Source organism: Amblyraja radiata, chromosome 14, assembly GCF_010909765.2.
Source record: "Amblyraja radiata isolate CabotCenter1 chromosome 14, sAmbRad1.1.pri, whole genome shotgun sequence".
NCBI classification, from domain to species: domain Eukaryota; kingdom Metazoa; phylum Chordata; class Chondrichthyes; order Rajiformes; family Rajidae; genus Amblyraja; species Amblyraja radiata.
The window spans coordinates 31,217,921-31,231,323 of NC_045969.1; positions in this window are offsets into that span (position 1 = coordinate 31,217,921).

A 13,403-nucleotide genomic window follows, 5' to 3' on the forward strand; every position below is an offset into this window, starting at 1 on the left:
ACAAATCAGATTGAAAGAACAAAATAAACATTTGAAATGTAAAGCTCTACTCGGTGTGCAGAAGAGAAGGTAAGCAAACAGAATTCTCCAGCATTCTGATCAGTTCAGTTTAGTTTATTGTCACATACAACAGGTGCAATTAAATTCCTTGTTTGCATGAAGCTAAGATCCACTGTATACCATACTGATGCAATACGATAGATCTTTACTAATCGTAGGAGGGAAATTGATCTACCAACAGTCATGAAACACAAAATACATGAAATTAAAGTAACGAGTAGCAAGGATTGGGGATGTGCAAAGATTGGGGGGAGGGGGTGGGGGAAGTCAGTCTACCCCACGGCAGAAGGGGGAGGAGTTGTAGTTTGATAGCCACAGGATAAAGGGATTTCCTACGGCGTTCTGTCCTGCATCTTGGGGGAACCAGTCTGTTGCTGAAGATGCTCCACAGGTTGACCAGTGTGTCATGGAGGCGGTGAGCTGTATTGTCTAAGATGCTCTGAAGTTTGAGGAGCACCCTCCCCTCCAAGACCACCTCCCATGAATCAAACTCAGCTCCAAGGACGGAGTCAGCCTTCTTGATGAGCTTGTTAATCATGTTGGCGTCTGCGGCCTTTGCCCTGCTGCCCCAGCACACGACAGCAAAGTAGATGGCACTGGCTACCACTGATTAGTAGAACATCTGCAGCATCTTACTGTAGACGTTGAAGGAGCGGAGCCTTCTCAAAAAATACAGCCGGCTCTTTCCTTCTTGTACAAGGCCTCAGCATTCCTAGATCAGTCCAGTTTACTGTCCAGGTAAACTCCAAGATATTTGTACTCCTTGGTAAACTGCACATCCACACCATTGATGGAGACAGGGGACAGGGGTGTTCCTCTCCTCCTAAAGTCCACCACTAACTCCTTACTCTTATTGGTGTTGAGCTGCAAGTGATTTAGCCCTCACCCCTCAACAAAGTCGTTGACTACACCTCTGTATTCAGCTTCCCTCCCCTCACTAATGCAGCCCACAATTGCAGTCATCCAAGAACTTCCACAGTTGGCAGGAGTCTGAGTTATATCTCGTGTCCGAGGTGTAGACCAGGGCTCTCACTTAACTTTTTTCTCTGATGCCAGCCAGGCAACCTAGGCAGCTTTTTAGGTTGCCAAATGACAGTTTAGGTGGTCATTTAAGACGGCTTGCATGACGCGTGCGATAATGTGCTCGGACGAAGTGTGCAGTTACCAGTCGGAATTAAGCTCAATGAAGTATCCACATATTATTTCTCCTTCAAATAAAGTCACAAACTAAACATATTCACCAATCAAGACATGATATATACCACAATGACATGCAGCAAAATTACAATACAGTATCTCAACTCTTGTTACACGTTGCAATTAATGCAATTTCTATTATTTCTTTCCACTTCCAAACAAAAATGTGGTTGGATTATTCAGCGTATGATCAACCTCGGTGAGACCGTGCAGGCTTGGCGATCGCTTCGCACAACACCTCCTCTCAGTTCGCAATAACCAACCTGATCTCCCGGTGGCTCAGCACTTCAACTCCCCCTCCCATTCCAAATCCGACCTTTCTGTCCTGGGCCTCCTCCATAGGCAGAGTGAGGCCCACCGCAAATTGGAGGAACAGCACCTCATATTTCGCTTGGGTAGTTTACACCCCAACGTTATGAACATCGGCTTAGAAACATAGAAATTAGGTGCAGGAGTAGGCCATTCGGCCCTTCGAGCCTGCACCGCCATTCAATATGATCATGGCTGATCATCCAACTCAGTATCCCGTACCTGCCTTCTCTCCATACCCTCTGATCCCCTTAGCCACAAGGGCCACATCTAACTCCCTCTTAAATATAGCCAATGAACTGGCCTCGACTACCCTCTGTGGCAGGGAGTTCCAGAGATTCACCACTCTCTGTGTGAAAAAAGTTCTTCTCATAATAATAATAATAATAATAATATATCTTTTATTGTCATTGCACGTCAGTGCAACGAGATTTAGTGTGCAGCTCCACTGATGTCCAGGAAAGGTAAATAAATACAATACATAAATAAACAAGCTGAATTGATTGACGTGACCATCTGAGGGAGACTGTCCAAAGGGGGTGGGTGGGGGGGCACTCATTAGGGCTGGTTCAGAGCCGCTATAGCTCTTGGGATGAAACTGTTCCTGAGTCTGGAGGTTCGGGCGTAGAAGGCCTTGTAACGTCTGCCGGAGGGAAGTAGTTGAAACAGACCGTGGCAGGGGTGTGATGAGTCCTTATGGATGCTGAGGGCCTTCCTGAGGCACCGCGTGTGGTAGATGCCCTCCAAGGCTGGTAGCTCTGTCCCGATGATCCTCTGCGCTCTGTTGACGACGCGCTGAAGAGCTCTCCTCTCCGCCTCCGTGCAGCTGAGATACCACACAGAGATGCCATACGTTAGTATGCTCTCTGTGGTGCAGCGGTAGAACGTTGTCAGCAGCTGTTGGGGCAGACCAGTCTTTTTTAATGTCCTCAGGAAGAACAGTCGTTGCTGTGCCTTCTTGACCAGCGCGGTGGTGTTTGTGGACCATGTGAGGTCTTCTGAAATGTGAGTGCCCAGAAACTTAAAGCTGGACACTCTCTCCACACTTTCCCCATAAATGGAGATTGGGTCGTATTCTCCAGAATGGGACCTCCTGAAGTCAATGATCAGCTCCTTGGTCTTGGAGGTGTTTAGTGCCAAGTTGTTATTGGCGCACCAGTCCGCCAGGTTCTGCACCTCCGCTCTGTATTTTGTTTCATCACCGTTGGTGATCAGCCCAATCACTGTTGTGTCGTCTGCAAACTTCACGATGGTGTTGGTGTCGAATGCAGGGACACAGTCGTGAGTGAAGAGGGAGTAGAGCATGGGGCTTAGTACACAACCCTGTGGTGTGCCGGTGCTCAGGGTGATGGTGGAGGACAGGTGCGGGCCCAGTCTCACTGCCTGCGGTCGCTCCGTGAGAAAGTTCAGGATCCAAGCGCATATCGGTGAGCTGAGGCCTAGCTGGTGGAGTTTGGTGGTGAGCTTGGTGGGGATGACCGTATTGAATGCAGAGCTATAGTCAATGAAGAGCATCCTCACATACGTGCCCTGTCTGTCCAGGTGAGTCAGGACAGTGTGAAGGGCCAGAGAGATGGCATCCTCTGTCGATCTATTTGCCCTGTATGCAAATTGATGGGAGTCCAGTGAGGCAGGGATGCTGGATTTAATATGGGAGAGGACCAGCCTTTCGAAGCACTTCATGGGGATTGGAGTCAGGGCAACCGGCCGGTAGTCGTTTTTAAAGGATTTCCCCCTTATCCTTAAGCTGTGACCCCTTGTCCTGGACTTCCCCAACATCGGGAGCAATCTTCCTGCATCTAGCCTGTCCAACCCCTTAAGAATTTTGTAAGTTTCTATAAGATCCCCTCTCAATCTCCTAAATTCTAGAGAGTATAAACCAAGTCTATCCAGTCTTTCTTCATAAGACAGTCCTGACATCCCAGGAATCAGTCTGGTGAACCTTCTCTGCACTCCCTCTATGGCAATAATGTCCTTCCTCAGATTTGGAGACCAAAACTGTACGCAATACTCCAGGTGTGGTCTCACCAAGACCCTGTACAACTGCAGTAGAACCTCCCTGCTCCTATACTCAAATCCTTTTGCTATGAAAGCTAACATACCATTCGCTTTCTTCACTGCCTGCTGCACCTGCATGCCCACTTTCAATGACTGGTGTACCATGACACCCAGGTCTCGCTGCATCTCCCCTTTTCCTAGTCGGCCACCATTTAGATAATAGTCTGCTTTCATGTTTTTGCCACCAAAATGGATAACCTCACATTTATCCACATTATACTGCATCTGCCAAACATTTGCCCACTCACCCAGCCTATCCAAGTCACCTTGCAGTCTCCTAGCATCCTCCTCACAGCTAACACTGCCCCCCAGCTTAGTGTCATCCGCAAACTTGGAGATATTGCCTTCAATTCCCTCATCCAGATCATTAATATATATTGTAAATAGCTGGGGTCCCAGCACTGAGCCTTGCGGTACCCCACTAGTCACTGCCTGCCATTGTGAAAAGGACCCGTTTACTCCTACTCTTTGCTTCCTGTTTGCCAGCCAGTTCTCTATCCACATCAATACTGAACCCCCAATGCCGTGTGCTTTAAGTTTGTAAACTAATCTCTTATGTGGGACCTTGTCGAAAGCCTTCTGGAAGTCCAGATACACCACATCCACTGGTTCTCCCCTATCCACGCTACTAGTTACATCCTCGAAAAATTCTATAAGATTCGTCAGACATGATTTACCTTTTGTAAATCCATGCTGACTTTGTCCAATGATTTTACCACTTTCCAAATGTGCTGCTATCCCATCTTTAATAACTGACTCTAGCAGTTTCCCCACTACCGATGTTAGGCTAACTGGTCTGTAATTCCCCGTTTTCTCTCTCCCTCCCTTCTTAAAAAGTGGGGTTACGTTTGCTACCCGCCAATCCTCAGGAACTACTCCAGAATCTAAAGAGTTTTGAAAGATTATTACTAATGCATCCACTATTTCTGGAGCTACTTCCTTAAGTACTCTGGGATGCAGCCTATCTGGCCCTGGGGATTTATCGGCCTTTAATCCATTCAATTTACCCAACACCACTTCCCGGCTAACCTGGATTTCACTCAATTCCTCCAACTCCTTTGACCCGCGGTCCCCTGCTATTTCCGGCAGATTATTTATGTCTTCCTTAGTGAAGACGGAACCAAAGTAGTTATTCAATTGGTCCGCCATATCCTTGTTCCCCATGATCAACTCACCCGTTTCTGACTGCAAGGGACCTACATCTGTTTTAACTAATCTCTTTCTTTTCACATATCTACAATTTCAGGTAGTACTTGCTTTCTCCCTCCTTCCCCTCCCATTCCCAGCTCTCCCACAGCCTCTTCCTTTCTTTTTCCTGCCCCCCCCCCCCGACATTAGTCTGAAGAAGGGTCTCGATCTGAAACGTTGCCTATTCCTTCGCTCCATAAATGCTGCCTCACCCGCTGATTTTCTCCAGCTTTTTTGTCTACCATCCATTCACACAAGTTCTGTTATCCCACTTTCCTCACCCACTCACACATTAGGGGCAATTTTTCAGAGACAAGTTAACCTACAAAGTCAATGCATCTTTTCGATGTGGGAGGAAATCCACACGCTTGCAGGGAGAATGTGCAAATTCAACACCCGAGTGCCCGAGGACAGGATCGAACACAGATCTTTGGCGTGTGAGGCAGCAAGTCTACCAGCTGTGCCACTATATTTTGTTTTCCAACACACAAAAAATTATACGTTGATAACTGGTTACTAAAAAAAACCTATCCATTTACAGCTACTGTATGTTTTAATTCAGTTCAAGACTATGGGGCAGTACATTGGACATAAAGTTGCTGCCTAAAAGTGCCAGAGACCCGGAATTGATCCCGAATATGAGTGCTGTCTGTATGGAGTTTGCTCCTTTTCCCTTTGATCGCATGGGTTTTCTCCGGGTGCTCTTGTTTCCTTCCACATTCCAAGGTGTGCAGGAACCTTTTTCAGATCCAACCCAAAACGTAATATTTTCCTTTTGTCCAGAGATTCTGTCTGACCTGTTGAGTTACTCCAGCTTTTTGTGTCTATCTTCGGTTTAAACAAGCATCTGCAGTTCCTTCCTACACACATACTATAGGATAGAACTTTCTTAATCCCAGGAGGGAAATTGTGTGTGTGTGTGTGTATATATATATTATATACACACACACACATATATATATATATTTATATTTATAGTTATAAATTCATATATAAATATACACCGTTTTGTTTTCTCATTTATAACATTGTTAACAGTGTACTATGTTTACATATTCTGTTGTGCTGCTGCAAGTAATGCCCCTGTCCCACTTAGGAAACGTGAACAGAAACCTCTGGAGACTTTGCGCCCCAGACAAGGTTTCCGTGCGGTTCCCGGAGGTTGCAGGTGGTTGCCGGAGGTTGCAGGTAGTGGAAGCAGGTAGGGAGACTGACAAAAAGATCCGGGAATCTCCGGGAACCGCACGGAAACCTTGGTTCAGGTTTTCTAAGTGGGACAGGGGCATAAGGATTTCAGTTTTCTAATGGAACGTGAGAGAATAAAACGTTCCCGGAGGTTGCAGATGGTTGCCGGAGGTTGCAGGTAGTAGAAGCAGGTAGGCAGACTGACAAAAACCTCCGGGAACCGCACAGAAACCTTGGGTGGGGCGCAAAGTCTCCAGAGGTTTCCGTTCAGGTTTCCTAGTGGGACAGGGGCATTAGAAAGCAGATGAGGACGGATTTCTTTAGTCAGAGGGCGGTGAATCTGTGGAATTCATTGCCATAAAAGGCTGTGTATATTTTTAAAGCAGAGATTGACAGATTCTTGATTAGTGTCAGGGGTTATGGGGAGAAGGCTGAAGAATAGGGTGAGAGGGATAGGTAGATCAACCATGATTGAATGGCAGAGTAGACTTCAAGGGCTGAATGGCCTAATTCTGCTCCTAGAACTTATGAACTGATGAAGATATGAACTTATATACAGTTTGTGATCACAGCACTCTCTCTGTGCTCCTCTTCCCCCAACAAGCTTAAAGAAAGACTTCTTTTCTAACAGTCTGAAGAAGGATCAGAGGGAGAAATGATTTGTCAGATGTAAAATTGTTTGTGTTAAATTAAATAACATTAAAGCCAACATTTAAAAACATTTGGACAGGTGCATGAATAGGATGGGATAAGAGGGATATGGCCAAAAACAGGGTGGTGGGGCAAATGTAGACGGGCACATTGATCAGTGTGGGCAAGTTGGACCGAAGGCCCTGTTTCCACGCTGCATGACTCTATGGTACATAGATAAGATGGGTTTAGAGCGATGTAGGCCAAACACAGGCAGGTGGCACTAGTGTAGATGAGGCATCTTGGTCGGCTTAGGGCTTGTTTCCACGTTTATAACTATGACTCGGTGGGCCATGGTGGCACAGCGGTAGTTGCTGCCTTACAGTGCTGGAGACCCGGATTAGATCCCGACTACGAGTGCTGTCTGTATGGAGTTTGCACGTGGGTTTTCTCCAAAATCTTCAGTTTCCTCCCACACTCCAAAGACGTATAGGTTTGTAGGTTAATTGGCTTGGTGTATGAGTAAATTGTCCCTAACGTGTGTAGGGTAGTGTTAATGTACGGGGATCGCTGGTCGGTGCAGACTCGGTGGGCCGATGGGCCTGTTTCCGCGCTGCATTTCTAAAACAAAACCCCACTGTTATACGAGAATTTTCCCGAACAGTCTGTTACCCATAGTGCTGTGGCCATAGCGCTGTGTTTAAAGCCCATAGCGCTGTGGCCGGTAGTGCTATGTTTAGAACCCATAGCGCTGTGTTTAAAGCTCATAGCGCTGTATTTAAAGCCCATAGCGCTAGTGAAAGAATAGGTGGGGGGGGGGGGGGGGGGGGGGGGGGGCTTGCTGGGATGCTATTGGTTATAGTTTAAATTTGGGAGCAGCACTATTGGCCAGGACTTACCGGCGGTTATTTCAACACCTGATTTCTTACCTGTGTAAAGGCAGGCGCCAGTATGCCAGAAGTTAGTTCAAGTTCATGTACCATAGGGTTTCACCGACGGGCTGAGTCACGATCAGCGGCCCGGATGGCGGGGGGGGGGGGAGGGAGAGGGAGGGAGGGAGAGGGAGGGAGGGGGAGAGAGAGAGAGAGAGAGGCTGTGTAAAACTGGACCCCGAGACAAGTATTGTTTTTGTCCTCTCTTGCCAATAAAACTGAGTTTGAGTTAAATTTGGTCAGTAGGAGGCTTTATTTAATATCAAGGGACTACAATGTTAAAAACAGATAATTGTGAATTCAAATCTCATGTGCAACTTTGTTGATTTCTCAAGAGTTGTTATAATTAGAGTCACTGATTAAAAAATCTACAAAAGAGCTTATGGTCATCTGGCTGAAGATATGAACGTTAGGAGCCCCTGCAAGGATGATTTAGGGCAAGGATGATTGAATTCCGACAACCCATTATGAGAACAGTAGTGTGGACATGTTGTCACAACTGACAAGACCATACATACAGCCATACAGGCCCTTCAGCACAACTCGTCCATGCCTACCAAAATTCCCCATCTTAAACCATTTGCCCACTTTGGGCCCTTATTTTATTTTAAGAATGCAGCACGGAAACAGGCCCTTTGACCCACCGAGTCCACGCTGACCAACGATCACCTCGTACACTAGGTCTACCCCACACACTGGGGGCAGCTAATTTTTTTTTAACCAACGCCAATTAACCTACAAACCCACACGTCTTTGGGATGTGGGAGGAAACCAGCGCACCCAGAGAAAGCCCACGTGGTCACGGGGAGAATGTGCAATCTCTGTACAGACAATATCCAAGCTTAGGTTTGGAGTACTGGAGCTGTGAGGCAGCAACTCTACCGCTGCGCCACCATAACACTACTTGTGATGTGATGGAAATTTAACAAGCAGCCTACTGGTAAATATTGCTTTTTCGATCACATTCTGCTTTAGGGATTTAAGAGCATGGACATAAATGTAACAGGTGGCCAATATTTGTGCTTATGTTTCAACACAGGTGGCTAAAGCATAATTTCTCTTCCTCCCAAAAAAAATTCATTCAAGGGAAGTGGATTTGAGATGAAGCTGTTCAACGCTAATTCTTTTTTGAGGAGAATTTACAGTGGAGCAGCAACATGTAGACACAAGGAACTGCAGATGCTGGTTTACAACAAAAAGTACAGGAAGTGCTACAATAACACAGCGTGTCAGGCAGCATCTCTGGAGAAAGCACACCAATATCTTTACTTCCTTAGGAGGCTTAGGACCCCAACAACTCTCAGCCACTTCTACAGATGCGCCAGAGAAATAATTTTATCGGGATGCAGCGCAGCTTGGTTTGGGAACATCTCCATCCAAGACCGCAAGAAATTGCAGAAAATTGTGGACACAGCCCAGACCATCACACAAACCAAAGTCCTTTCCATTGACTCCATTTGTACCTCACGCTGCCTCGGAAAGGCCAGCAGCATAATCAAGGACGAGTTGCACCGTGGCCACTCCCTCTTCTCCCCTAGACAAAAGCTATAGAAGATGTGAAAACACACACCTCCAGATTCAGGGACAGTTTCTTTCCACCTGTAAGCCTTATAACGGAGGGGAAGAAGTTGTTCCTGAGTTAAGGGCCTGTCCCACGAGCATGCGACCTGCATGCGGCAAGCGCGACCTAAAGGGCCAGTCCCACCAGCATGCGCCTGCATGCGGCAAGCGCGACCAAACCAGAAGCGGGAGCCGCGCGGAGGTCGAGTGTGTGACACGGCGTCGGGGCGGCCGTGGGCCGGCAGGCCGTTGCCGCGCGGAATTTTTAAACACGGTCAGTTTTTCGGAGCCCCGCGAGATGTCGGAACCAGCTCCGCACAACTCCATACGGCTCCGGCGATCGAAGTGGGACCGGCCCCGCAAGGCCGTACGGCTCAAGCGACCACGTTAGGTCGCGCTTGCCGCATGCAGATGCATGCTGGTAGGACCGGCCCTTTAGGTCACGTTTGCCGCATGGAGTCGCATGCTCTTGGGACAGGCCCTTTACTTAACAGATCATTTTTCTCTAATGAGGGTGGCACAGTAGAACTGCTGTTTCACAGTGCTGGAGACCCGGGTTCGATCCTGATCTCGGGTGTTGTCTGTGTGGAGTTTGCACGTTCTTTCTAGGGCCGTGTGGGTTTCTTCCAGGTGCTCTGATTTCTTCCCACATTTCAAAGACTTGCGGCTTTGTAGGTTAATTGACCCTCTGTAAATTGCTCCTAAGGTGTGGGGAAAGAGGTATAACATAGACCTAGTGTGAACCGGTGATCATTGGTCAGCATGTATGTTTATATTGTGTCTAAAAAAAGACACAAAGTGCTGGAGTAACTCAAAGGGTCAGGCAGCATCTCTGGAGAAAATGAATGGGTGACGTTTCGGGACTGAACCCTTCTTCAAACTATGTAGAAAACTGTCTATCTTCAGTCTAAAGCAGCATATACTGTGTAGTATGTTTTACAAGTGAGCTTGTGCATTGTGAATTGGGTGCTTTCTCTATATTCCCCAAAACAAACATAGCATAATTTTACCGACGGTTATCTGTCCTGTGGTGAGTTTTCTCTTATTGGAGAGCGCTGAGAACACATAATTGATCGATGTGACTCGTATCCAGAGGGGTGAAGGTAATGGATTTTTTAGCGTCACAGTGAATTAACAGCTCTGATCATCAAGTTCACCAACAATGAACAAGCAGCCTCCAAACAAACTACTTTTGACATACTTTTCACATACCCACAAAATCATTGGACAAATGGCTTCCTGAGTTCCTGAGAGCGTTAAAATGAGCCTTTAATCACTTGATAATCTGGCAAGTTATTTTTATATACACAGAGGGTGGTGGGGGCCTGGAATGTGCTGCCAGGGGTGGTGGTGGAGGCGGATATAAGAATGGCATTTGAGAGGCTTTTGGATAGGCACATGGATATGCAGGGAATGGTGGAATATAGATCAAATGCAGACAGAGGAGATTAGTTTATGTTCGGCACAGACATTGTGGGCCGAAGGACCTGTCCAGTTCTATGTTCATAAGGCCATAAGACCCTTTTCTGGGGGCTGAAGAAGGGTCTCGACCCGAAACGTCACCTATTTCTTTTCTCCAGAGATGTTGCCTGACCCTCTGAGTTACTCCAGCATTTTGTGTCTATCTTCGGTGTAAACCAGCATCTGCAGTTCCTTCCGACACACTTCTTTTTAAAATCCTTAGTATTTAAGCGTTGATTCCATCCAACAAGTCTCATTCAGGCAGCTTCCAGTCTAACCCACCGTAATCAGAATTCTCCCACAATTTGTCAGTATTCCTAACTAAACTGTTAATTATTACCTTGCCTGAAGGTTTCTCTCCTTTCTCAGAGGCTACTGAACCATATCTCACCATATCTTGCTGGCTAGGTTTTGTTGTTTGTTTAAATCCTTGTGGATAGCTCTGTTATCTCTACCTGAAAGCCTAAAACTACTGAAGTGAAGAGAAAGTAAACCACAATCGTAAGCATCTGTGTATATAACTGAGTCATTTAAAAACATTCACTGTGCATTGATTAGATTTGACAAAGTTTTAAAGCATAAACTATTCGTCACTAATGGGCTAAGTCACATGAACAGTTGGATCAATATCCTTTATCAGCTCAGTAAGCATGTGTTTACTTTAAAATAATTAAGTTAAAGAGAATCAGACACCACTGGGGAATATTTGTGGACAAGCACACTGAGACAGGGATCACAAGCAAGGAACTGCAGATGCTGTCATCTTGAGCAAAACACAAGGTGCTGGAGTGAACTTCATAACTGACTTAAAAATTAATATAAATGCTCAGCAGTTCAGGCAGCCTCCGTGTGGAGGGAAATGGACGGATGGCATTTCAGTCTGAAGAAGAAGTTCCGACCTGAAACGTCGCCTGTCTATTCCCTCCACAGATGCTGCCTGACCCACTGAGTTCCTCCAGCACTTGTGTTTTGCTTGGGAAACAACTGTCGTGTGCTGTTAGCATTGGACGTGTTAAGGCGTTCATTGCACTGTGATTTACATAGTGGCGCAACAGTAGAGTTGCTGCCTCACAGAGCCAGATACCCGAGTTGGACCCAAGGGTGCTGTCTGTACGGAGTTTGTACGTTCTCTCTGTGACCACGTGGATTTTCTCCAGGTACATCCTCTAAAGATGGCGCCTGCCTGTGGCGACATTTTGCCAGCAGCTCAACGGAAGAGGATTATTTACAGCTTCAATCGACTCACCTGGATCAGAAAAGCGGCAGAAATCGGCGCCGTAACGGACAAGCTGCTAGTGCCCCCGACTGCAAGCGTTCCCTCGATCGCTGGAGAGCACCCGACCCGACAGAGGATCACAGGCACTGTACCTGGAATCACCGGGAAGACTTCCGGAGACTTGTCTTGACTTCCTCCCACACTGCAAAGACGTGCACGTTTGTAGGTTAATTGGCTTTGGTAAGTTGTAAAAAATTGTCCCTAGTGTGTAGGATAGTGCTAGTGTACATGGTGATTGCTGGTCGGCACAGACTTGGTGGGCTGAAGGGCCTGATTCCACACTGTACCTCTAAAGTAAAGTTTGGATTGAGAAATTCTTATCCGCATCAATCTCTTGTTTGCAATGTCTTGCTCAAGCAAATATATTGCTGTAGGTGGCCTGTCCCACTGTACGAGGTAATTCAAGAGTTCTCCCCTGATTCGAGCTCGTGTAATGTACATAGCGGTTACGTAGGAGCTTGTGGATGTCACGTAGCGGCTCGTACCAGTAACGGTAGGTACTCGGGAAATCCGGGAAACTCGTGACGTTTTCTCAACACTGTGAAAAATGTCCACGAGTAAAAAAAATACTTGTGATTAAAAAAATTGGTTACTTTTTACTCGTACGAGCTCCTACGTACCCACTACGTACATTACACGAGCTCGAATCAGGGGAGAACTCGGGAGAACTCTTGAATTACATCGTATAGTGGGACAGGCCCTTAAGGTTTTCATCAATCTGGCAATTCAAAACAACTTTGGACAAAACTATATTTAAACCAACACTAAAGTGTACATTTCCTATACAACCTAGCAAGGAACACACCTGGTAGAGGGCACCACTTGGTCACGGAAACCCTCTGGACAGTCATCCTCTTAAATTTCTCTTGCACCCTTCAATTCTCCTGAGGCACATTCAGAGAAGAGAGTTCAAACAGGTGACCGTAACCAAGCAGTTGCAGCTAATTGTAATTGATAAACAGCATTCTGGAGAGAAACAGTAATTTGGAACCACGTCTAAACCATGGACACCCCACCAGCTGTACCTTCACCAGAATTACCGCAGCTGTTCAAGAAGGTGGCTCATAGAGTTAACAGCTGTATACCACAGCACAGGCACATCCACCACAATGTCTGTGCTCAACACTATGGCGTGCCAATAAATTATTCTCGTCTGCCTGCACGTGATCCATATCCCTCCAGTCCCTGCATATCCGTGTGCCTATTCAAAAGCCAGTTAAACACCACTATCGTATCTTCCTCCACCACCACCACTGGCATGTTCCAGGCACCCACTACTCTCTGTGTAAAAAAAAACATGCCCCGCACATCTTTAAACCTTGCCCCTCGCATCTTAAAGCTATGCTCTCTAGTCCTTGACATTTCCACCCAGGGAAAAAGGGTTCTGACTCTACCCTATCTATGCCTTTCATAATTTGATATACTTCCATCAGATCGCCCCTCAACCTCCATTATTCCAGGCACCCACCATTCAGTATAAAAAAAAGTTCTATTAGCAAATAGTTCTATTGAGGCAAAAGAAAATAGCATCTGTTCTACTCTTGAAT